Below are 26,003 nucleotides of genomic sequence, written 5' to 3'. Positions count from 1 at the left end.
GAATCATAAAACATCAGGTATCACTGGTTAAACATTCTACAAAATAATTTCATACATGTTAATAGAGTTTCCTTCTAAAATTTGTTGATGTGTTTCGCCACATGTCCGGACTAGTAGCTTCCACACAAATTTACAACAACCCGAGTTCCATCGTGGCCACAATGGAAGTCCGGTTTTAGTAGGTTAATTAACCTTATTCTAATTTAATCCAAATCAATATCTTAATTCAACCAGTAAACAACTTTCCCTTAAGCATAACATACCCGTGTGCCACATACAGACAGTCTGCTGGGACCTGCAAGGTGTCTCACCTGCGGGACAGCAGCTACAGCCACCTGGTTGCAACAACATTTAATCAACATAAACGAACAATATAAAAGTAAAATAATTACAACAAATAAAATTAAACCTTCCACCAATTAAGTTCCCATTGAACCTAGCCATTCAGTGGCTCCGCTCCACAAAGTGAAAGATTGGGGGTGGCTTAAGTTTTTCGACCTCCTTTTGGATATGCTCCGCTAAGTGGATAATTTCTTCGGAGCGATCTGGGATATATGTGCAACACTCAGATCCGAGTAGGGCGCAAGTACCTCCCTTTTCAGCCAGGATGTAGCAGGATCCCGTCCAATTCTGGGGCAGCCAAGGGTAGGCCTTGTGGCCACACACCCAATAGGTGCCATTAAATGTAGTATCTCCAAATTTGCGGATGACACTAAGTTGGGTGGCAGTGTGAGCTGCGAGGAGGATGCTATGAGGCTGCAGAGTGACTTGGATAGGTTAGGTGAATGGGCAAATGCATGGCAGATGAAGTATAATGTGGATAAATGTGAGGTTATCCACTTTGGTGGTAAAAACAGAGAGACAGACTATTATCTGAATGGTGACAGATTAGGAAAAGGGGAGGTGCAACGAGACCTGGGTGTCATGGTATATCAGTCATTGAAGGTTGGCATGCAGGTACAGCAGGCGGTTAAGAAAGCAAATGGCATGTTGACCTTCATAGCGAGGGGATTTGCATACAGGGGCAGGGAGGTGTTACTACAGTTCTACAGGGCCTTGGTGAGGTCACACCTGGAGTATTGTGTACAGTTTTGGTCTCCTAACTTGAGGAAGCTCATTCTTGCTATTGAGGGAGTGCAGCGAAGGTTCACCAGACTGATTCCCGGGATGGCGGGACTGACCTATCAAGAAAGACTGAATCAACTGGGCTTGTATTCACTGGAGTTCAGAAGAATGAGAGGGGACCTCATAGAAATGTTTAAAATTCTGACAGGTTAGATGCAGGAAGAATGTTCCCAATGTTGGGGAAGTCCAGAACCAGGGGTCACAGTCTAAGGATAAGGGGGTAAGCCATTTAGGACTGAGATGAGGAGAAACTTCTTCACCCAGAGAGTGGTGAACCTGTGGAATTCTCTACCACAGAAAGTTGTTGAGGTTAATTCACTAAATATATTCAAAAAGGAGTTAGATGTCGTCCTTACTACTAGGGGCATCAAGGGGTATGGCGAGAAAGCAGGAATGGGGTACTGAAGTTGGATGTTCAGCCATGAACTCATTGAATGGCGGTGCAGGCTAGAAGGGCCGAATGGCCTACTCCTGCACCTATTTTCTATGTTTCTATGTTTCTATTATAGGCAATGAAGGTTAGCTGTTTCTTTGTCAGCAACACTCCGGGGCCTGTCCAGGTTTTTCCATCTGTTTTATTAAGAATCCCCGTTACGTAAAAAATTCCCACATCAGCCCAGTTGGGACGGTTCCGTGGCTTGATTATATTATAATTCCGGGAGCATTTACTATACCCCATATTTTGGCCTCCTTTGATGTTTCTAATCAGACAGACCGATTACCCCGGTCTTCCTATTCCCGTTGTATTAGTGATAACAAAAAATGGTGGCCATTTGGAATTATTGTAGCATGGTTGGTATCCCCCTTCAAAGGTAGTCAGATTGTAACCTGCTGACTTCCATTTACATAGAAACATAGAAACATAGAAAATAGGTGCAGGAGCAGGCCATTCAGCCCTTCTAGCCTGCACCGCCATTCAATGAGTTCATGGCTGAACATGAAACTTCAGTATCCCCTTCCTGCTTTCTCGCCATAACCCTTGATCCCCCGAGTAGTAAGGACTTCATCTAACTCCCTTTTGAATATATTTAGTGAATTGGCCTCAACTACTTTCTGTGGTAGAGAATTCCACAGGTTCACCACTCTCTGGGTGAAGAAGTTTCTCCTCATCTCGGTCCTAAATGGCTTACCCCTTATCCTCAGACTGTGACCCCTGGTTCTGGACTTCCCCAACATTGGGAACATTCTTTCTGCATCTAACCTGTCTAAACCCGTCAGAATTTTAAACGTTTCTATGAGGTCCCCTCTCATTCTTCTGAACTCCAATGAATACAAGCCCAGTTGATCCAATCTTTCTTGATAGGTCAGTCCCGCCATCCCGGGAATCAGTCTGGTGAACCTTCGCTGCACTCCCTCAATAGCAAGAATGTCCTTCCTCAAGTTAGGAGACCAAAACTGTACACAATACTCCAGGTGTGGCCTCACCAAGGCCCTGTACAACTGTAGCAACACCTCCCTGCCCCTGTATTCAAATCCCCTTGCTATGAAGGCCAACATGCCATTTGCTTTCTTAACCGCCTGCTGTACCTGCATGCTAACCTTCAATGACTGATGTACCATGACACCCAGGTCTCGTTGCACCTTCCCTTTTCCTAATCTGTCACCATTCAGATAATAGTCTGTCTCTCTGTTTTTACCACCAAAGTGGATAACCTCACATTTATCCACATTATACTTCATCTGCCATGCATTTGCCCACTCACCTAACCTATCCAAGTCACTCTGCAGCCTAATAGCATCCTCCTCGCAGCTCACACTGCCACCCAACTTAGTATCATCCGCAAATTTGGAGATACTGCATTTAATCCCCTCGTCTAAATCATTAATGTACAATGTAAACAGCTGGGGCCCCAGCACAGAACCTTGCGGCACTCCACTATTCACTGCCTGCCATTCTGAAAAGTACCCGTTTACTCCTACTCTTTGCTTCCTGTCTGACAACCAGTTCTCAATCCACGTCAGCACACTACCCCCAATCCCATGTGCTTTAACTTTGCACATTAATCTCTTGTGTGGGACCTTGTCGAAAGCCTTCTGAAAGTCCAAATATACCACATCAACTGGTTCTCCTTTGTCCACTTTACTGGAAACATCCTCAAAAAATTCCAGAAGATTTGTCAAGCATGATTTCCCTTTCACAAATCCATGCTGACTTGGACCTATCATGTCACCATTTTCCAGATGCACTGCTATGACATCCTTAATAATTGATTCCATCATTTTACCCACTACTGAGGTCAGGCTGACCGGTCTATAATTCCCTGTTTTCTCTCTCCCTCCTTTTTTAAAAAGTGGGGTTACATTGGCTACCCTCCACTCCATAGGAACTGATCCAGAGTCAATGGAATGTTGGAAAATGACTGTCAATGCATCCGCTATTTCCAAGGCCACCTCCTTAAGTACTCTAGGATGCAGTCCATCAGGCCCTGGGGATTTATCGGCCTTCAATCCCATCAATTTCCCCAACACAATTTCCCGACTAATAAAGATTTCCCTCAGTTCCCCCTCCTTACTCGACCCTCTGACCCCTTTTATATCCGGAAGGTTGTTTGTATCCTCCTTAGTGAATACCGAACCAAAGTACTTGTTCAATTGGTCTGCCATTTCTTTGTTCCCCATTATGACTTCCCCTGATTCTGACTGCAGGGGACCTACGTTTGTCTTCACCAACCTTTTTCTCTTTACATACCTATAGAAACTTTTGCAATCCGCCTTAATGTTCCCTGCAAGCTTCTACTCGTACTCCATTTTCCCTGCCCTAATCAAACCCTTTGTCCTCCTCTGCTGAGTTCTAAATTTCTCCCAGTCCCCAGGTTCGCTGCTATTTCTGGCCAATTTGTATGCCACTTCCTTGGCTTTAATACTATCCCTGATTTCCCTTGATAGCCACGGTTGAGCCACCTTCCCTTTTCTATTTTTACGCCAGACAGGAATGTACAATTGTTGTAATTCATCCATGCGGTCTCTAAATGTCTGCCATTGCCCATCCACAGTCAACCCCCTAAGTATCATTCGCCAATCTATCCTAGCCAATTCACGCCTCATACCTTCAAAGTTACCCTTCTTTAAGTTCTGGACCATGGTCTCTGAATTAACTGTTTCATTCTCCATCCTAATGCAGAATTCCACCATATTATGGTCACTCTTCCCCAAGGGGCCTCGCACAATGAGATTGCTAATTAATCCTCTCTCATTACACAACACCCAGTCTAAGATGGCCTCCCCCCTCGTTGGTTCCTCAACATATTGGTCTAGAAAACCATCCCTTATGCACTCCAGGAAATCCTCCTCCACCGTATTGCTTCCAGTTTGGCTAGCCCAATCTATGTGCACATTAAAGTCACCCATTATAACTGCTACACCTTTATTGCATGCACCCCTAATTTCCTGTTTGATGCCCTCCCCAACATCCCTATTACTGTTTGGAGGTCTGTACACAACTCCTACTAACGTTTTTTGCCCTTTGGTGTTCTGCAGCTCTACCCATATAGATTCCACATCATCCAAGCTAATGTCTTTCCTAACTATTGCATTAATCTCCTCTTTAACCAGCAATGCTACCCCACCTCCTTTTCCTTTTATTCTATCCTTCCTGAATGTTGAATACCCCTGAATGTTGAGTTCCCAGCCCTGATCATCCTGGAGCCACGTCTCCGTAATCCCAATCACATCATATTTGTTAACATCTATTTGCACAATTAATTCATCCACCTTATTGCGGATACTCCTTGCATTAAGACACAAAGCCTTCAGACTTGTTTTATTAACACCCTTTGTCCTTTTAGAATTTTGCTGTACAGTGGCCCTTTTTGTTCTTTGCCTTGGGTTTCTCTGCCCTCCACTTTTCCTCATCTCCTTTCTGTCTTTTGCTTTTGTCTCCTTATTGTTTCCCTCTGTCTCCCTGCATTGGTTCCCATCCCCCTGCCATATTAGTTTAAATCCTCCCCAACAGCACTAGCAAACACTCCCCCTAGGACATTGGTTCCGGTCCTGCCCAGGTGCAGACCGTCCGGTTTGTACTGGTCCCACCTCCCCCAGAACCGGTCCCAATGCCCCAGGAATTTGAATCCCTCCCTGCTGCACCACTGCTCAAGCCACGTATTCATCTGCGCTATCCTGCGATTCCTACTCTGACTATCACGTGGCACTGGTAGCAATCCCGAGATTACTACTTTTGAGGTCCTACTTTTTAATTTAGCTCCTAGCTCCTTAAATTCGTTTCGTAGGACCTCATCCCTTTTTTTACCTATGTCGTTGGTACCAATGTGCACCACGACAACTGGCTGTTCTCCCTCCCATTTCAGAATGTCCTGCACCCGCTCCGAGACATCCTTGACCCTTGCACCAGGGAGGCAACATACCATCCTGGAATCTCGGTTGCGGCCGCAGAAACGCCTATCTATTCCCCTCACAATTGAATCCCCTATCACTATCGCTCTCCCACTCTTTTTCTTGCCCTCCTGTGCAGCAGAGCCAGCCACGGTGCCATGAACTTGGCTGCTGCTGCCCTCCCCTGATGAGTCATCCCCCTCAACAGTACCCAAAGCGGTGTATCTGTTTTGCAGGGGGATGACCACAGGGGACCCCTGCACTACCTTCCTTGCACTACTCTTCCTGCTGGTCTTCCATTCCCTATCTGGCTGTGGACCCTTTCCCTGCGGTAAGACCAACTCACTACACGTGATACTCACGTCATTCTCAGCATCGTGGATGCTCCAGAGTAAATCCACCCTCAGCTCCAATTCCGCAACGCGGTCTGTCAGGAGCTGGAGGTGGATACACTTCCCGCACACGTAGTCGTCAGGGACACCGGAAGTGTCCCTGAGTTCCCACATGGTACAGGAGGAGCATAACACCCGACCGAGCTCTCCTGCCATGTCTTAACCCTTAGATACACTTAAACTGATAATAACAATGTTAAAAGTTACTGACCAATATAAGAAGAAAAAGAAAAGCTACTCACCAATCACAAGCCAATCACTTACCCCCTAGGCTGTGACGTCACCTTTGTATCTTTGCCTTCTCCCTGTAGCTGCACCGGTACGCCTCTCGCCGACCCCGGACTCGCGCTGCTCCGAGCTCCCGCCTCCTCGGCTGACTGCTCGAACTGCTCGACTCCCGCTGGCCTTTATAGGCCTCTCGCCGACCCTGGACTCGCGCTGCTCCGAGCTCCCGCCTCCTCGACTGACTGCTCGAACTGCTCGACTCCCGCTGGCCTTTATAGGCCTCTCGCCGACCCCGGACTCGCGCTGCTCCGAGCTCCCGCCTCCTCGGCTGACTGCTCGAACTGCTCGACTCCCGCTGGCCTTTATAGGCCTCTCGCCGACCCCGGACTCGCGCTGCTCCGAGCTCCCGCCTCCTCGGCTGACTGCTCGAACTGTTCGACTCCCGCTGGCCTTTATAGGCCTCTCGCCGACCCTGGACTCGCGCTGCTCCGAGTTCCCGCCTCCTCGACTGACTGCTCGAACTGCTCGACTCCCGCTGGCCTTTATAGGCCTCTCGCCGACCCCGCACTCGCGCTGCTCCGAGCTCCCGCCTCCTCGACTGACTGCTCGAACTGCTCGACTCCCGCTGGCCTTTATAGGCCTCTCGCCGACCCTGGACTCGCGCTGCTCCGAGTTCCCGCCTCCTCGACTGACTGCTCGAACTGCTCGACTCCCGCTGGCCTTTATAGGCCTCTCGCCGACCCCGCACTCGCGCTGCTCCGAGCTCCCGCCTCCTCGACTGACTTTACGTGCCCAGTTTTCCGTATCCTGAAATGTCTGTTTTGTTTTGATTAATTATCCACTCAGCCATTTCCGAGATATTCAAGGGAACTGGCCTCAAGGGAATCCCTCCCTTTGAGTGAATAGGAATATGCGCACACACCCAACAACCAGTAATGTTACCTTGTTTGGCATAAATGTATGGCATATATAAAAAGGTATTTACATGTATTTCCCTTGGTAATCTACTATTTCCCTTTGGTGCAGAGGGTCGGCGAGTAAGAAGTAGGCCAATGCCTAGAATACCTACAGTCAGTAATACAGTAAATTCATACATTTTGGCAAAAAGTAATTGTCCTTATTAGATTCCAGCTTCAGTTACGGGTGCTTGTTTAACGTGTGAAGCGTGGATCCAGGCTTTCTTTCCTTGGACTTTAACAGCTGCCTGGGTGGTCAATAACACTTGATAAGGTCCCTCCCACTTGGTACCCAAAGGTTCTTTATGCAACTTTTTCACATATACCCAGACTCCCGGGATGATGTCGTGTCCTCCTTCGGGTAGATTACCCCAAGCTGCTGATACCTGTCGGGAAACAGAACTAATAGCATTGGTTAGGTTCTGACAGTATGATAACAAAGTGTTACTCATTAAGTGAACATCAGCTTTCCTTAAATCAATAGTTCCTGGCAGCGACATGGGTCTTCCTGTTATAATTTCAAATGGGCTTAGACCTATAGTTCGGTTTGAGGTTGGCCTATTACCACAAGCACTATTGGTAGTGCCTGGGGTCATGGTGTTCCTTCTTGGTGATATTTGGCAAGCCGTTGTTTCAGAGTTCAATTAATTCGTTCTACTTGTCCTGATGATTGTGGATGATAAGGACAGTGTAAATCCCACGTAATGTTCAGTAACCTACAGACTTCTTGGCAGACAGCACCTGTGAAGTGTGTTCCCTGATCTGAGTCAATGCTACTCGGGACTCCCCATCGGGGAATGTAATCCTTACACAAGACCTTTGCAGTGTGATTGGCTGTGTCTCTTTCAGTTGGGACAGCTTCTACCCATCTAGAGAATCTGTCGACCATGACAAGAATGTTAGTGTATCCTTGGCATGAAGGAAGAGATATATAATCAACCTGCAGATGCTGGAATGGTCCGACAGGGGCAGGGGGCCTCAGTTGGAGCATTACCGTGATGGGTCCAGAATTATTTTTATGGCAGACTACACAGCGGTCTGCTACCAGCTGGGCATGTTGTTTAAATCCCCGACCCCACCAGCTTTTCTGGAACCGTGCCGTCATCTGTTGTGAGGCCAAGTGTCCCCACGAGTGGATCTGTTGGGCTAAAAAAGGCATAAGCGCTTGTGGCGCGATTGGCTTGTCAGTAACTCTTTGTCTCCAGACACCATCTTCACATAGCTTAATTCCTGCCTCAATCCATGTCCATTTTTCCTCTCGGGAGCACTCGCCTTGCATTGTTTGAAGGTCTCGTGTCAGAGTCCTGAGTGCTTTCTATCTACACATCTGTGTTGGTTCTTCTGGGGGAACGCCCTGTGTGGCAGCATCTTTAGCTGCCTGGTCGGCTAGGGCATTTCCCTGTGCTTCTGTGGTATTTTCCTTGGTATGGGCCTTACACTTCAGGATGGACACTTCCTGAGGTAATTGTATGGCCTCTAGTAAGTCTCGGACTTCTTTTCCATTTCGCATAGGTGTACCAGCAGCAGTGAGGAATCCTCTTTTCCGCCATAACAGACCAAAGTCGTGAGCGACTCCAAAAGCATAACGCGAATCTGTGTAGACATTAGCTGTCTGTCCTTCTGCTATTGGACATGCTTCTGACAGGGCCCGTAACTCGGCCTGTTGTGTTGACGTTCCTGAGGGTATATATCCTTTTGCCACTACCTCAGATAAGGTTGTAACTGCCCATCCTGCTTTTCTGGTACCATTGTCAACAAAGGAGGAACCATCTGTAAACAGGATGAGGTCTGGGTTGTGCAGAGGCTCCTCTGCTGCTAAGGCTGCTTCTTCTGTTTCTTTTAAAATCTCCACGCAGTCATGCTCTTCACATTCTCCCCCCTCTTGCTCCATCGATTCTGACATCGGGAGCAGAATTGCGGGATTAACCGGGCTGGCCCGGACGATATGGAGATTCGGAGCTTCCAAAACTGCTGTCCAGCGGGTCCATCTAGCTGCCGTCACCTGAGACATTCTATTCATAGAGAGCAAAGCATGTACGGTGTGGGGACACTTGACAATCAGCTTTTGGTCGAGGACGAGACCCGCAGTGATCATTACCGCTCGACATGTAGCTTCCATGGCTCTTAGGCAACTTCCCCATCCGAGGGCTACCGCATCCAGTTTTGCCGAATAATAGCCAATAGGTCTTTGCCGATCCCCATGTTCTTGTGTCAGTATAGCTGTCATGTATCCTTCTTTCTCATGGACAAACAGGGTAAATGGCTTACCACAGTCGGGGATTCCCAGAGCCGGTGCCGAACACAAAGCCTTTTTCAAACTCAGGAAGGCCTCTTGCTGTTCCTTAGTGAGGGTGATGGCTTCTTTAGAGGCACGTTTCCCCTTTAAAATATCATTCAATGGCTGAGAAAGCTGTGTGAAGGAGTCAATCCATTTTCTGTTAAAGTTACACAATCCCAAAAAAGACCTTCGTTCCTGAATAGTGGTGGGTTTTTTAGCAGCCCGAATGGCTGCAGTTCTATCCTGGGTAAGTTCTCTCTTTCCTTTGAAATCTTTTGTCCCAGGTATACAACCTCTTCTTGGGATATTTGTGCTTTGTCGATGCTGGCTTTATGTCCTTTCAGCCAAAGGTGGTCCAGCAAAGCTCGTAAATCTTGTTCATGCTGTTCTTCCGTGTTTGAAGCTCGCAGGATATCATCTACATATTGGATGACTGTGGATGACAGGGGAGGTAATTCTCACAAATGACTTTGTAAAGCCATGTGGAATACCATAGGGCTGTTGTGGAAAGCCTGCGGTAACCGGGTCCAAGTATACTGTTGTCCTTGGACCGTGAAAGCAAACCACTGTCGAACCTCCGGTGCCAGAGGCACCGACCAAAATCCGTTGGCCATATCTATAACCGAGAAATATTTATGTTCCGGTTTGAGGGCATTAAAAATGGTGGAGGGATCTGCGACCAAAGGAGCTTTTTGATCAATATACTGGTTAGCTTTCCTATAATCGACAGTCAAACGCCAAGTTTCATTAGATTTCTGTACCGGCCACATGGGGCTATTGGAGGAGCTATGCGTTTTAAGAAGCACCCTTTGCTTCTCCAATTGATGAATAACCAGTAAGATTCCCACGATGGCAGTTGGACTGATGGGATACTGTTTAGTGCATGGAGGCTTGGTCCCGGTAAATGCCGCAGGCTCCATCTGGAGTAGGCCACAATCGTCCTTATCTTTAGCCCATATCAGTTCTTCAATTCTTCTTTCTTCAAAGTTCTAATTGACCATGTCACCCGACCATCCTCGAAATGCAATGATGAATCTACTTGGATTAAAACGTCCATTCCCAAAAGGGGTTGATCTACTGGGCCTATCCAGACCGGCGTGGTTAGTTCAAGTGGACCCAGCCCTATAAGTACCGGTGTTGTCCTTTTAATTTCCATTTTATGGCCCCCAACTCCATAGGCTGTACGTGCCCTACCATCCAACGACAAAAAGTCTCCATATTGTAGGGGTAAGCATGTTAATTCCGCCCCTGTGTCTAAAAGACAGTCCACATCCTTATCGCCCACCCTCACAGTTATATATAGCCCATCTTCCCTTTGTTGTATTAGTGCGAGGAGGGGGGCCAGGGTGGGCTCTAATTGTTTTTTGCTATCCCAAGTAACTCCTTCTCTTGTTGTATTGTCAGTCGCTTAAATGCTTCTATGAGGTCGTTATCTTGTGACAAGCCTGGCTTGTTGGCTGAATTGTATCCCTGGCTGCGTCCTCTTCCCCAGCCACGACCTTTCTGTTTTGCCCTGCACGTCTTGGCCCAGTGACCTTCTTTCCCACAATAATGACATTTTCCGGGTAATTTTCCTAATGACTGTTTATCGGAATCCTGGGATTTCCATCCCATAGCCTGTACAGCTCGGACTTTAGTTCCCATATCCCGATCTAATTGGTTACATCGATCCACCAATGCTGCAAAGGTAGTTCCTCTACCTTCCCAGTCCGGTAACACTACCTTAAGCATTTTGGACAGTTCTGGCTGTCGACCTGCCACGAAAGCTGCTTTCAGGGGTCCAAACACTTGTTCATCCATTTCCTCATCCGTATTATTCATACCCGAATGTTCTAGCCACGTGCATCTAAACCGCTCGTCATACTCCAGGACCTCCTCTGTTCCTTTCTGTTGGCAGGCTGCAATTTTTTCCCCGTCTGTCTTAGCTGGACTGAAGGCTTGCAGCCAATGTTTAATCGCCTCCCACCCTGTGTTTAATTCTTGCTCATCCTGCTCCAAAGCTTCTTCTACCTTGTTGTGCAATTTTCTTCCTTGTGTTTTTGGCAACATTATGGTCAAAATTTGCACTCTGTCCCAGGGATGAAGTTGATATATATTTCTTAAGCGGTCCAATTGGTCCCACGTTTTCACTCCCCCTTTCTTTGGATTGGGCAATTCCTTGGACCATTTATCAATTTTCTCTGGGTCTGCCAGATCATGAAATAAATATTCTGCATACACCCTTTTCCTCATTTTTTTGGTTCCGCCCTCATCCGCAGTCTCTTCCGATTTGACTACAACGCGTCTTTTTTTAAACAGGGCAAAGTGCACCCTTAATTCGTCATCCTCCGACCCTGTATCGTTGGAGGATTCAGAATCCGTATCTATTCCTCGGTCGTGTCTTCGGGTTTGAGCTTTTAATTTATCCAAACATGGGTGCCCTGGGAATTGACCAATACATTTTCCTTTTCCTATTCCTGTCTCTTGACCTAATGATTTTTTCCATTCTTTAATTTCACCTTTAAGATCTTTAACTTCCGCTTCCAGCTTTTCAAGTTCAAGTTTTTTCTGTCGCAGCTGTGCACAAACAGCTTGCAATTGGTCCTTTGTACTGGTCAAGTCTCGATCATGTTGGGATCGCATTATAATTTCATTCAACTTTCGGATCTGGCCCATAACGGCTAGGGACCATCTAGTTCGCTCTTTATTTTTCATACGGGTCGTTTTTCCCCAGACCCTTTTAATCTCGTCCAAGGACCATTGTCCTTTGGAGGTTCCGTACTTTTGTTCGATCTTAATACAGGTTTTAGATAAGTTGAATTGTTGCTCTATGTATTCTTTCAACTGTTCGAGGATTTCATCTATCGAAACCTCAGGTGGTGCCCGCCCGCCTTTAACAGTTGTGGGCAATTCTTTGTTCTTATCTCCTGCTGCCATAATACTGATTTCTTTACTGGGGTCTCGAGTCGTAGGCTTTCCAGCCTATCAGTGGGTCGATGATTAATTAACTAACACACTGCCGAAGTTAGACGTCTATGGGACCTCGAGCCGACTACCAACTGGAGGGTTCGCAAACCGGAGGCTTTCGGAATCGCGTAGAAGGAGAGGCGAATTTAGACTTTTGACCGAGGACTTTTACAAGGAAGAGTCCTTACCTCCGTATGTAGGTCCGATGTCCAAAATTCAGTTTCTTTCCTCAGCGATCCTGTTTGTGACGCCAAAATTGTTAGACCTCTTAATTTCCAATGAAATATGAACTCCGGTTGTAGTTTTAATGTAACTTTATTTTGGCAGCAGCAACAAGCTTCTGGCTTTAAGCCAGGCCTTTGTCCTTCTGAGACCACATGGTCAAAATGGCTGTACTTATACCTGGTTCAATTTACAGAAATGAACTCGCCTTCTTTGACCTTATTGGCTCATTTGATAGTCTTTTAACCTTTAATTGGCTCACTACCCAAAGGTCCTAAAATGTCAAGTTGATTGATGACTTAATGCAATGTGCTCAGTCGCACATAGACATGGGAGTCTGTGTTTTCTCAACCTGTCTAAATGCAGCCTGTTTGATTTCTCAATCAATTATTAAATGATTTCCTAGCAAAAGGTCCTCTAGGAAAGAGTGATCATAGCATGGTTAAATTTCAAATTCAGTTGGGGTGTGAGAAAGTTGGGTCTCAAACCAGTATCCTGATCTTAAATAAAGGTGATTACAAAGGTATGAAGGCAGAGTTGGATAAAGTGCACTGGGAAAATAGATTAACGTGTAAGATGGTTGAAGAGCAGTGACAGACATTTAAGGACATATTTCATAACTCTCAACAAAAATATGTTCCAGTGAGAAGGAAAGATTTTAGGCTAGACTTTCCACTATGGTCGCTATCGCCCAAAAATTGGCGATATTTCCAGCTTTAGTGCTTTTTTTATTTTTCAGGGTCGATGGAATTTCGCCCATTTTAAAAACCGCTAATTTTGCCTTTTTAATTTGGGCGATAGCCTTAGTGATATGAAATGGGAGAACCATCTGTGGCTAACTAAGGGAGTAAAGTATGGTATCAAATTGAAAACAATGGCATACAATGTAGCTAAGATTAGTGGGAGGCCAGAAGATTGGGACATTTTTAAAAACCAGCAAAGGACAACTAAAAAAATAATTAAGAGAAAGAAGATGGATTATGAGAGTAAACTGGCAAGAAATATAAAAACAGGCAGTAAGAGCTTTTATAGGTATATAAAAATGAAGAGGGTAGCTAAAGTAAACAGTTGTCCCTTAGAGGATGAGACTGGGGAATTAATAATGGGGAACAGGGAAATGGCAGAGACTGGAACAAATATTTGTATTGGTCTTCACGGGAGAAGACACTTAAAACATCCCAATAATAGATAATCAAGGGGCTATAGGGAGGGAAGAAATTAAAACAATCACTATCACTAAAGAAAAGCTACTTGGTAAAATAATGGGACTAAAGGTGGACAAGTCCCCTGGACCTGATGGCGTGCATCCTAGAGTCTTACAGGATATTGGTGAAAACACACCTGGAGTACTGCATACAGTTTTGGTCTCCTTATTTAAGGAGGGATATAATTGCAGTTCAGAGAAGGTTCACTAGGTTGATTCGTGAGATGAAGGGGTTGACTTATGAAGAAAGGTTGAGCTGGTTGGGTCTATACTCATTGGAATTCAGAAGAATGAGAGGTGATCTTATCGAAATGTACAAGATTATGAGGGGGCTTGACAAGGTGGATGCAGAGAGGATGTTTCCACTGATGGGGGAGACTAGAACTAGAGGGCATAATCGTAGAATAAAGGGCCATCCATTTAAAACTGAGATGAGGAGAAATTTCTTCTCTCAGAGGGTTGTAAATCTGTGGAGTTTCCTGCCTCAGAGAGCTGTGGAAGCTGTGGGACATTGAATAAATTTAAGACAGAAATAGACAATTTCTTAAATGATAAGGGGATAAGGGCTTATGGGGAACAAGCGGGGAAATGGAGCTGAGTCCATGATTGGATCAGCCATGACCGTATTAAATGGCGGAGCAGGCTCGAGGGGCCTTCTGGCTTACTCCTCGAGTATTGCTTCCAGTTTTGGTCTCCTTATTTAAGGACGGATGTACTTGCATTGGAGGCAGTTCAGAGAAAGTTCATGAGGTTGATTCCTGAGATGAAGGGATTGACTTATGAAGAAAGTTGTGCAGGTTGGGCCTATACTCATTGGAGTTTCGAAGAATGAGAGGTGATCTTATTGAAACATATAAGATAATGAGGGAGCTCAACAAGGTAGATGCAAAGAGGATGTTTCCACTCGTGGGGGAATCTAGAACTAGAGGGCATAGTTTAAGAATAAGAGGTCGCCCATTTAGACTGAGATGAGGAGGAATTTCGTCTCTCAGATCTGTGGAATTCTCTGCCCCGGAGAGCTGTGGAATGTTGAATATATTTAACGTGGAGATAGACAGATTTTTGAATGATAAGGGAGTAAAGGGTTATAGGGAGCAGGCAGGGAAGTAGAGCTGAGCCCAAGATTAGATCAGCCATGATCTTATTAAATGACGGAGCAGGCTCGAGGGGCCAAATGGCCTACTCCAACTCCTATTTCTTATGTTCTTAAGTTCGTATATTCTGCCACATCACCCATGGCATGGTTCATGAGGTCTGGACCGCACAATGTGTCTGGGATTCCACCATCGTCTCCACACTGGCAATGCTGAACTCCACGGTGCATGCAGCGCTGTCTACAATGTGGGAGGCAGACTCCTCCATGCTCTTTACCACTCGGGCACCTTTGCCATTGGCCCTATCATGTTGGAGTGCATGGATATCACCCTTATGTGAACGAATCCACATCGAGGTCCTCATCTGAGTCCTGTGCAGCAGAACTCGTGTGCGAACTCGCCCTCTGTGAGATGGCTCCCGAACTTCCCCTTGACTGTGCTGCAGCCTGCTATGCCCCGGTGCATCACCCAGTGCATACCCGTGTCCTAAGCTAATCTCTAATGACCGTGTAGTGCCAGAATCTGAGCGGGTGAGAGTAGCAGTGACGCAGTGCTTGGCTCCGCCTCCTCCTCCCTCCTCATCCTCACCCTCCTCTTCTCCCTCGTGACTGGGTTGAGGGGGCTCAGGCACAGGCCGTGCATCTGCTGGCTGATTATCTGAAAGCATAAATGGCACAAGAGTCAGTTAAGGTGAGGGCAGGGGGGCAGGAAAGGAGCAAGGAAGGCAGACAGAATGAGGAGGTGGAGAGTGATAAGGCCCTCTGGTTTAAGGGAGAAGTGGAATGAAAGATACCATTGTTACCCCCAGTGGGCTCGATGTCTCCGGCTGCTACGGGGTCCACCACCTGCGGGCCAATGAGCCGCAGTACTCGCTCTTCCAGGTTAAAAAGCTGGCAAGTTCGGCTTCCCCCATCCAGTCTGCTGCTGCTCCATCCTGTTCTGTGCCATCTTGGCCTGCAAAAGAAAGGAAGCTCTGTGAGTAAGAGTCCAGTTGTGTATATGGAAGATCTGCCTGCCGTGGTTAAATAGCTGTGAATATAGCAAGGTGTGAAATGGGGCTGTGACTGTGAGTAGGCACAGATGGTTGGTGCTGGCATGCTGGGTTAAGTGCTGGTTTACAGAGTGTGCACAGACTAGTATGTAAGAGTTGTGGAAACATGTACTTACTTTGACCACCCGATTGAGGTCGTTGATATTTTTTTGAGACACTGTGTAATGGTTCTATCCACAATTGTGCTGGCCGATTCCGCCACAGCCACCTCTGCCCACATGGCCCTAAAAACCTGTGGAGTTGGCCTTCTCTCAGATGGAGGGAACAGTGCCTGCCTCCTCCTCTCCACTGTCCCCACCAATGTCTCCAATACCAGGTCGTTGAACAGACTGTGCTCACATGAGCTCTTGGAGTAGCCATTGCACACTTTCCTTGCAGCTCAGTCAACTTAAGAAATGATGAGAATGACCAGGTGCTGCCTGAAACGACATTCCCTTTAAGAACTGGAATGAACAGCATCCTCATTATCAGTGAATGAAAGTCAGCTGAAATTGGGTGCAGGCCCGGTAATAGCGCCCCTGCAGCACCCCACTGAGGCCATTAGCGCCTTAGATACCATGTTGCTGCATTTCTGAAGGAAAAGTGCCCAATTTGCACTGTTTTTGCAGCCCATCTTGCCCGGAGCTAATTGTCTAATCATAGAAAACTTAGCACCCCAAACGCGGTGCTACCGAATTTTGCCCCCTACACTTTGGTATGGCTCAGAGGCACGGACCATGTACAGTAGACACTTCAAATCGTTGGAGAATGATGTCTCCGCAAGATCCTGCAAATCCCCTGGGAGGACAGATGCACCAATGTCAGTGTTCTCGATCAGGCCAACATCCCCAGCATCGAAGCACTGACCATACTCGACCAGCTCCGTTGGGCTGGCCACATTGTCCGCATGCCCGACACAAGACTCCCAAAGCAAGCGCTCTACTCGGAACTCCTACACGGAAAGCGAGCCCCAGGTGGATGGAGAAAACTTTTCAAGGACATCCTCAAAGCCTCCTTGATAAAATGCAACATCCCCACCGACACCTGGGAGTCCCTGGCCAAAGACCGCCCTAAGTGGAAGAAGAGCATCCGGGAGGGCGCTGAGCACCTCGAGTCTCGTCACCGAGAGCATGCAGAAATCAAGCGTAGGCAGCGGGAGGAGCGTGCGTCAAACCAGACTCTTCACCCATTCTTTCCTTCAACGACTGTCTGTTCCACCTGTGACTAAGACTGTAATTCCTGTATTGGACTGTACAGTCACCTGAGAACTTACTTTTAGAGTGGAAGCAAGTTTTCCTCGATTTTGAGGGACTGCCTATGATGATGATGACGTCCAGGTAAGACCTGCTCCCATGCTGTGGTCTTTTCTCCTGCAGGGGCGGAGGACCGTTCGGATGAATCTCGGGCGGGAGGACATTTTTCGGCGAGGCACGCCAGCACTTGCTGGCGGACACTCCCCAGCAGTCCTTCCAAACTGCCAGCGTGAGGGCCTCACAAAATCTCCCACGGAAAAAATCGGGGCAACCACCGAGAAAACTCAGTGGAAGCCGACGGTAGGACCATCAATTTCGGCACCTTAGAATCATAGGGGGCGAAATTGCCCTTTTTTAGAGGTTATCGCCTGGGGAAAGGGGTCGACAGTGCCTCCGAGGCAATTGCCCAGAGGTTTGGGGGACATTATGTCGTTAGCGCCGCGCCCCGTGATTTGCGCCTCGGGCTGGTACACACACGGCGATGACGTCTTCGCTGTGAATGTCAACCCCTAACCGTCTCGCGCGACCCCTTTGCGACCATGGGGGAAATTAACCTGTGGTTTATGAAAATGGCATCGGGCGATATCACCGCCGCCAGGGCACCCCTTAATGGGGAGGCTGTTTGCGCTGTGGGCCGCCATATTTTTCTGTCGGTTGACTCTTCTGTCGGCCCAGCAATGGTGGCCCTCGCATCAACTGGGTCACCATCCTGCAGCCCGGCACTCCATTATGGAATCTCTGGTGGCTCAGTGGCGATTGCCAAAGCAACTGCAGAGCGCGCAGCGATCCTCCCCTTTAATTCGAGGGTAGGGGCATTCTGCCGTGTCATCTATGCAGAGCATCTGTGTTGCGCTGATGTTGCCAGCGCGGCACTGGACTCCAGAGCGTGGCGCTGAAGTCAGCACCGCGCTATCATCCTGGGAGCGCCTCCAATAGCGCTCCGCTCCGCCTCCATTGAGGGGCAGAAGGGCCGAATTCCACGCTGTGGGCAAAACTTCCGGGTCGGGTGATAAATGTCCCGGCCCTGGAAGGTGACCGCCTCCAAAGAGGGCACGGGGCAATTTCATCCCCGTAGAATCTGAGAATGGTTATAGCACAGAAGGTGGCCATTCGGCCCGTCGATCCCATGCTGGCTGTCTGCAAATGCACATCAGCTAGTCGCACTCCCCCATCCTTTCCCCGTTGCCCTGCAATTTTTTTTTCTTTCAGGTACTTATCCAATTCCCTTTTGAAAGCAGTGATTGAGTCTGCCTCCACCACCCTCTCAGGCAGTGCATTCCAGATCGCTGTGTAAAAAATATTTTTCTTATGTCACTTTTGGTTCTTTTGCCAATCACCTTAAATCTGTGTCCTCTGGTTCTCAAACCTACTGTCAATGGCAACAGTTTCTCTCAATCTACTCTGTGCAGACCCTTCATGATTTTGAACACCTCTATCAAATCTCCTTTCCATCTTCTCTGCTCGAAGGAGAACAACCCTAGCTTCTCCAGTCTATCTACATAACTGAAGTCCCTCATCCCTGGAATCATTCTCGTAAATTTTTTCTTCACCCTCTCTAAGGCCTTCACATCCATCCTATAGTGCGGTGTCCAGAATTGGACACAATGCTCTAGTTGCGGCCGAACAAGTGTTCTATACAGGTTCATCATAATTTCCACACTTTTGTACTTTATATCTCTTCTCATGAAGCCAAGCTTCCTGTAAGCTTTTTTAACTGCTTTCTCAATTTGCCCTGCCACCTTCAACGATTTGTGCACATATACCCCCAGGTCTCTGTTCATGCACCCCTTTTAGGATTGCACTTTTCAGTTTAATTTCCTCTCCTCATTCTTTCTACCAAAATGTATCACCACACTTTCCTGCCTTAAATTTCATCTGCCACTTGTCCGCCCATTCCACCAGCCTGTCTATGTCATAGAAACATAGAAACATAGAAAATAGGTGCAGGAGTAGGCCATTCGGCCCTTCTAGCCTGCACCGCCATTCAATGAGTTCATGGCTGAACATTCAACTTCAGTACCCCATTCCTGCTTTCTCGCCATACCCCTTGATCCCCCTAGCAGTAAGGACCTCATCTAACTCCTTTTTGAATATATTTAGTGAATTGGCCTCAACAACTTTCTGTGGTAGAGAATTCCACAGGTTCACCACTCTCTGGGTGAAGAAGTTCCTCCGCATCTCGGTCCTAAATGGCTTACCCCTTATCCTTAGACTGTGACCCCTGGTTCTGGACTTCCCCAACATTGGGAACATTCTTACTGCATCTAACCTGTCTAACCCCGTCAGAATTTTATATGTTTCTATGAGGTCCCCTCTCATTCTTCTGAACTCCAGTGAATACAAGCCCAGTTGATCCAGTCTTTCTTGATAGGTCAGTCCCGCCATCCCGGGAATCAGTCTGGTGAACCTTCGCTGCACTCCCTCAATAGCAAGAATGTCCTTCCTCAGGTTAGGAGACCAAAACTGTACACAATACTCCAGGTGTGGCCTCACCAATGCCCTGTACAACTGTAGCAACACCTCCCTGCCCCTGTACTCAAATCCCCTTGCTATGAAGGCCAACATGCCATTTGCTTTCTTAACCGCCTGCTGCACCTGCATGCCAACCTTCAATGACTGATGTACCATGACACCCAGGTCTCTTTGCACCTCCCCTTTTCCTAATCTGTCACCATTCAGATAATAGTCTGTCTCTCTGTTTTTACCACCAAAGTGGATAACCTCACATTTATCCACATTATACTTCATCTGCCATGCATTTGCCCACTCACCTAACCTATCCAAGTCGCTCTGCAGCCTCACAGCATCCTCCTCGCAGCTCACACTGCCACCCAACTTAGTGTCATCCGCAAATTTGGAGATACTACATTTAATCCCCTCATCTAAATCATTAATGTACAGTGTAAACAGCTGGGGCCCCAGCACAGAACCTTGCGGTACCCCACTAGTCACTGCCTGCCATTCTGAAAAGTACCCATTTACTCCTACTCTTTGCTTCCTGTCTGACAACCAGTTCTCAATCCATGTCAGTACACTACCCCCAATCCCATGTGCTCTAACTTTGCACATCAATCTCTTGTGTGGGACCTTGTCGAACGCCTTCTGAAAGTCCAAATATACCACATCAACTGGTTCTCCCTTATCCACTCTACTGGAAACATCCTCAAAAAATTCCAGAAGATTTGTCAAGCATGATTTCCCTTTCACAAATCCATGCTGACTTGGACCTATCATGTCACCTCTTTCCAAATGCACTGCTATGACATCCTTAATAATTGATTCCATCATTTTACCCACTACCGATGTCAGGCTGACCGGTCTATAATTCCCTGTTTTCTCTCTCCCTCCTTTTTTAAAAAGTGGGGTTACATTGGCTACCCTCCACTCCATAGGAACTGATCCAGAGTCAATGGAATGTTGGAAAATGACTGTCAACGCATCCACTATTTCCAAGGCCACCTCCTTAAGTACTCTGGGATGCAGTCCATCAGGCCCTGGGGATTTATCGGCCTTCAATCCCATCAATTTCCCCAACACAATTTCCTGGCTAATAAGGATTTCCCTCAGTTCCTCCTCCTTACTAGACCCCCCGACCCCTTTTATAACCGGAAGGTTGTTCGTGTCCTCCTTCGTGAATACCGAACCAAAGTACTTGTTCAATTGGTCCGCCATTTCTTTGTTCCCCGTTATGACTTCCCCTGATTCTGACTGCAGGGGACCTACGTTTGTCTTTACTAACCTTTTTCTCTTTACATATCTATAGAAACTTTTGCAATCCGTCTTAATGTTCCCTGCAAGCTTCTTCTCATACTCCATTTTCCCTGCCCTAATCAAACCCTTTGTCCTCCTCTGCTGAGTTCTAAATTTCTCCCAGTCCCCAGGTTCGCTGCTATTTCTGGCCAATTTGTATGCCACTTCCTTGGCTTTAATACTATCCCTGATTTCCCTTGATAGCCACGGTTGAGCCACCTTCCCTTTTTTATTTCTATGCCAGACAGGAATGTACAATTGTTGTAGTTCATCCATGCGGTCTCTAAATGTCTGCCATTGCCCATCCACAGTCAACCCCTTAAGTATCATTCGCCAATCCATCTCAGCCAATTCACGCCTCATACCTTCAAAGTTAGCCTTCTTTGAGTTCTGGACCATGGTCTCTGAATTAACTGTTTCATTCTCCATCCTAATGCAGAATTCCACCATATTATGGTCACTCTTCCCCAAGGGGCCTCGCACAACGAGATTGCTAATTAATCCTTTCTCATTACATAACACCCAGTCTAAGATGGCCTTCCCCCTAGTTGGTTCCTCGACATATTGGTCTAAAAAACCATCCCTTATGCACTCCAGAAAATCCTCCTCCACCGTATTGCTTCCAGTTTGGTTAGCCCAATCTATGTGCATATTAAAGTCACCCATTATAACTGCTGCACCTTTATTGCACGCACCCCTAATTTCCTGTTTGATGCCCTCCCCAACATCCTCTTGTAGTCAATCACTATCCTCCTCACTGTTCATTATATTACCAAGTTTTGTGTCATCTGTAAATTTTGAAATTGTGCCCTGTACACCCACATCCAAGTCATTAATATATATCAAGAAAAGCAGTGGTCCAACTACTGACCCCGGGGAACACCACTATATACCTTCCTCCAGTCCGAAAAACAAGGGTTCACACTACTTATGTTTTCTGTCGCTTAGTCAATTTTGTATCCATGCTGCCACTGTCCCTTTTATTCTATGGGCTTCAACTTTGCTGGCAAACCTATTAAGTGGCACTTTGTCGAGTGCTTTTTTGGATAGCCATATACACTACATCAACCGCATTGCCCTCATCAACCCTCTCTGTTACCTCATCAAATAACTTGATCAAGTTGGTTAAACACAATTTGCCTTGACCAAATCTATGCTGACTTTCCTTAATTAATCCAGCCTTGTCCAATTGACTGTTAATTTTGTCCCTGATTATTGTTTCTAAAAGCTTCACCATAACCGATGTTAAACTGACCGGCTTAAAGTTGCTGGGTTTATCTTTACATTCTTTTTTGAATAAGGGTGTAACATTTGCAATTCTTCAGTCCTCTGGTACCACCCCATTTTTAAGGAGGATTGGAAGATTATGGCCAGTGCCTCTGCGATTTCCTTCTTCACTTCCCTCAGCATCCTTGGATGCATCTCATCTGGTTTTGGTAACTTATCTACTTTAAGTACAGCCAGCCTTTCTAGTACCTCATATTTATCAATTCTTATCCCATACAGTATCTCCACTATCTCCTTCTTTACTATGTCTATGGCAACATCTTCTTCCTTGGTGAAGGCAGATGCAAAGTATTCATTTAGTACCTCAGCCATATCCTCTGCTTCCACACATAGCTCTCTTTTTTGGTCCCTAATCGGCCCCATCCCTCCTCTTACTACCCGTTTACTATATATATGCCTATAGAAGACTTTTGGATTACCTTTTATGTTAGCTGCCATTCTATTCTCATACCCTCTCTTTGTCCCTCTTATTTTCTTTTTCACTTCTCCTCTGAACTTTTTATTTTAGCCCGATTCTCAGATGTATTTTCGACCTGACATCTGTCATGCATGCTCTTTTTCTGCTTCATCTTACTCTCTATCTCTTTCATCATCAAGGGAGCTCTGACTTTAGTTGCCCTACCTATCCCCCCAGTGGGAATGTACCTTGACTGTACCCGAACTGTTTCCTCTTTAAAGGCAGCCCATTGTTACACTACAGTTTTGCCTGCCAATCTTGGATTTCAATTTACCAGCCCTGATCCGTTCTCCGAAATGTGCCTTGCTCCAATTACGTGTTTTTACTCTAGATTGCTCCCTGTCGTTTTCCATAGCAAATCTAAGCCTTATGATACTATGTTCATTGTCCCTAAATGTTCACCTACTGACACTTGTTCCACTTGACCTACCTCATTCCCCAAAACCAGCAATGCCTCCTTCCTCGTTGGGCTGGAAACATACTGATCAAGAATGTTCTCCTGAACACACACTTGGCTCTTTACACTATTATTATCCCAGTCTATATGCGGCTATTTGAAGTCCCCCATTATCACTACTCTATAGTACTTGCCTCTCTCTGTAATTTCTCTGCAAATTTGCTCCTCCATATTTTTCCCACCAGTTGGTGGCCTACAGAACACACCTAGTAGTATAATGGCACTTCTATTATTTCTTAATTCTAGCCATATAGGGCTCAAGTTTCGGACCCCCGCTAGAACGGCGCACATCGGAGAGGCCCGCCTAATTTGTAGAACAAAAATTGCGCCGAACATTTACCTCGCGATTCTCCGATATCTGTAGGCCCATTTCCAGCTCAGCGTGGTGCAGCAGGAGTTGCTGGGGGCGGAGCTACAGCCCTGCGCCAAAAACAGTGCCGACAACTGCGCGCGTGCGCAGTAGCTCCTGGCCCTCCCAGCGTGTCCTGTCTCCGAGCGACGACCCTATCCCAGGCCGAAGGGACATCATCCCTATCCCTGGCTGAGTGGCCTGCGCATCTTACCTCATCGGTGGGATACGCCCGCCCGGTTTCTTGCTGGGGGCGGGACCTGCCCGAAGTCCTCCTTGGCAACCGGCATTGTGGGCGGCAACGGGGCCCGCCAGCCCGGCTTCTCATTGGGGGGCTGGCCCCGCCCGAAGTCCTCCGTGGCAGCTGGCGGCGGCAGCGGCAACAGGGCCTGTTCAGCCTCCCTCCCTCTCCCTCCTCTCCCCCCCCTCCCCTCTCCTCTCCCCTCTCTCCCCCTCCTCTCCCCCTCTCCCCCTCTCTCCCCCATCCGTACCCCCTCCTCTTCCCCCCTTCCCCCCCTCCTTCCTCTCCCTCCCTCCTCTCCCCCTCCCCCCTCCCCCTCCTCCCTCCACCCTCCTCTCCCCCTCCCCCTCCCCCTCCTCCCTCCACCCTCCTCTCCCCCTCCCTCCATCCTCCTCTCCCCCTCTCTCCCCCTCCTCTCCCCCTCTCCCCCTCTCTCCCCATCCATCCCCCCTCCTCTTCCCCCCCTTCCCTCCCCCCTCCTCTCCTTCCTCTCCCTCCCTCCTCTCCCCCTCCCCCTCCTCTCCCTCCTCCCTCCACCCTCCTCTCCCCCTCCCTCCATCCTCCTCTTCCCCCTCCCTCCCCCCCTCCCCTTCCCCCTCCCTCCCCTCTCCTCTCCCCCCTCTCTCCCCCCCTCTCCCCCTCTCTCCCCCATCCATCCCCCCTCCTCTTCCCCCTTCCCTCCACCCTCCTCTTCCCCCTCCCTCCCCCCTCCTCTTCCCCTCCCTTCCCCCTCCTCCCCCTCCTCTCTCCCCCTCCCTCCCCCTCCTCTCTTCCCCCCCCCCTCCCCGCTCCTCCACCCCATCCCTCCCCCTCCTCCAACCCCCACCCTCTCCCTCTGTCAGAAACACAGAGAGACACTGACAGGAACAGAGAGAGACATTGACAGAGAGAGAGACAGAGACAGAGAGAGAGAGACAGTGGGCAGGGTGGGGGTGGCATTCCAGCACGCTGCTGGAGGGCTACCGGTGCTGCAGTAGATGAGTAGAAAGTTATTTTTTTATTTATTGATTGATTGTTCATTATTTTTTTATTTTTAAGTTTTTAATTTTTTTTGATTGATTTATTGGTTGATTTATTGATTTATTTATCATTTATTATTGATGATTGCCCTTTATTTTTAAAAATGAAGTGTTTAATGCTTGTAAACCCCCCTTCCACCCCCTATCTCTCGTTCCCTATGCCTGATTTATAAGTGCAGGCGAGGTTTTTCTGAGCGTACAAAAATCTACACTTACTCCATTCTAAGTTGGTTTGGAGTAAGTTTTCATGGCCTAAACTTGCAAAACAGGCCTAAGTGGCTGGACACGCCCCCTTTTGAAAAAAATCTGTTCTACAATGAAAATATTCTAACTCACTAGAACTGGAGTAAACTAAATGCCGAGAATTGCAATTTCTAAGATGCTCCATTCTGAACTAATTGGTCCAAAAACATAGGAGGCAACTCAGGCCGAAACTTGAGCCCATAGATTCTGCCCTTAACCCCTCCAGGACATCCTCTCTCTCCAGCACTGTAACATTCTCTTTAACCAATACTGCTAAACCACCTCCTATCTTTCCTTCCCTATCTTTCCTGAACACCCTATATCCAGGAATATTTAATACCCAATCCTTCCCTTTTTTGAGTTAGATCTCTGTTATTGCTGCAACATCATATTCCCTTGTGGATTATTTGCACCTGTAGCTCACCAAACCTTTTTTACTATGCTTTGTGCGTTCACTTCCATACACTGTAAATCTATCTTAGACCGTGCCACGTTCTCTCTTAGTCTGACCCACCTAATACCTTACTATCTCTTGCTTTAGAGCTGTTCTCTTATTTCCCTCTTATTTCCTTTTTCACTTCTCCTCTGAACTTTCAATATTTAGCCTAATTCACAGATGTATTCTCGACCAGACATCTGTCGTATGCGCTCTTTTCCTGCCTCATCTTTCTTCAGATATGTGAATAGACGGGAGAAACTGGGGTGGTTCTCCTTAGAGAAGAGAAGTTGAGAGGAGATTTGATAGAGATGTTCAAAATTATGAGAAGTCTAGACAGAATAGATAGAGAGAAACTGTTCCCATTGGCAGAAGGGTCGATAAATAGAGGTCACAGATTTAAGGTGATTGACAGAAGAATCAAAGGCGAAATGAGGAAAAACTTTTTCATGCAGCAAATGATTAGAATCTGGAATGCACCGCCTGAAAGGATGGTGGAGGCAGATTCAATTATGGCTTACATAAGAACATAAGAAATAGTAGCAGGAGTAGGCCATTTGGCCCCTCGAATCTGCTCCGCCATTCAATAAGATCATGGCTGATCTGATCTTGGCCTCAACTCCACTTTACTGCCCATTTCCCATAATCCTTGACTCCCTTATCATTCAAAAATCTGTCAATCTCCACTTTATATATATTCAATGACCCAG

The sequence above is a fragment of the Pristiophorus japonicus genome, chromosome 1 (assembly GCF_044704955.1).
Source record: "Pristiophorus japonicus isolate sPriJap1 chromosome 1, sPriJap1.hap1, whole genome shotgun sequence".
In the NCBI taxonomy this organism is placed as follows: domain Eukaryota; kingdom Metazoa; phylum Chordata; class Chondrichthyes; family Pristiophoridae; genus Pristiophorus; species Pristiophorus japonicus.
This window is presented reverse-complemented; position numbering follows the sequence as displayed.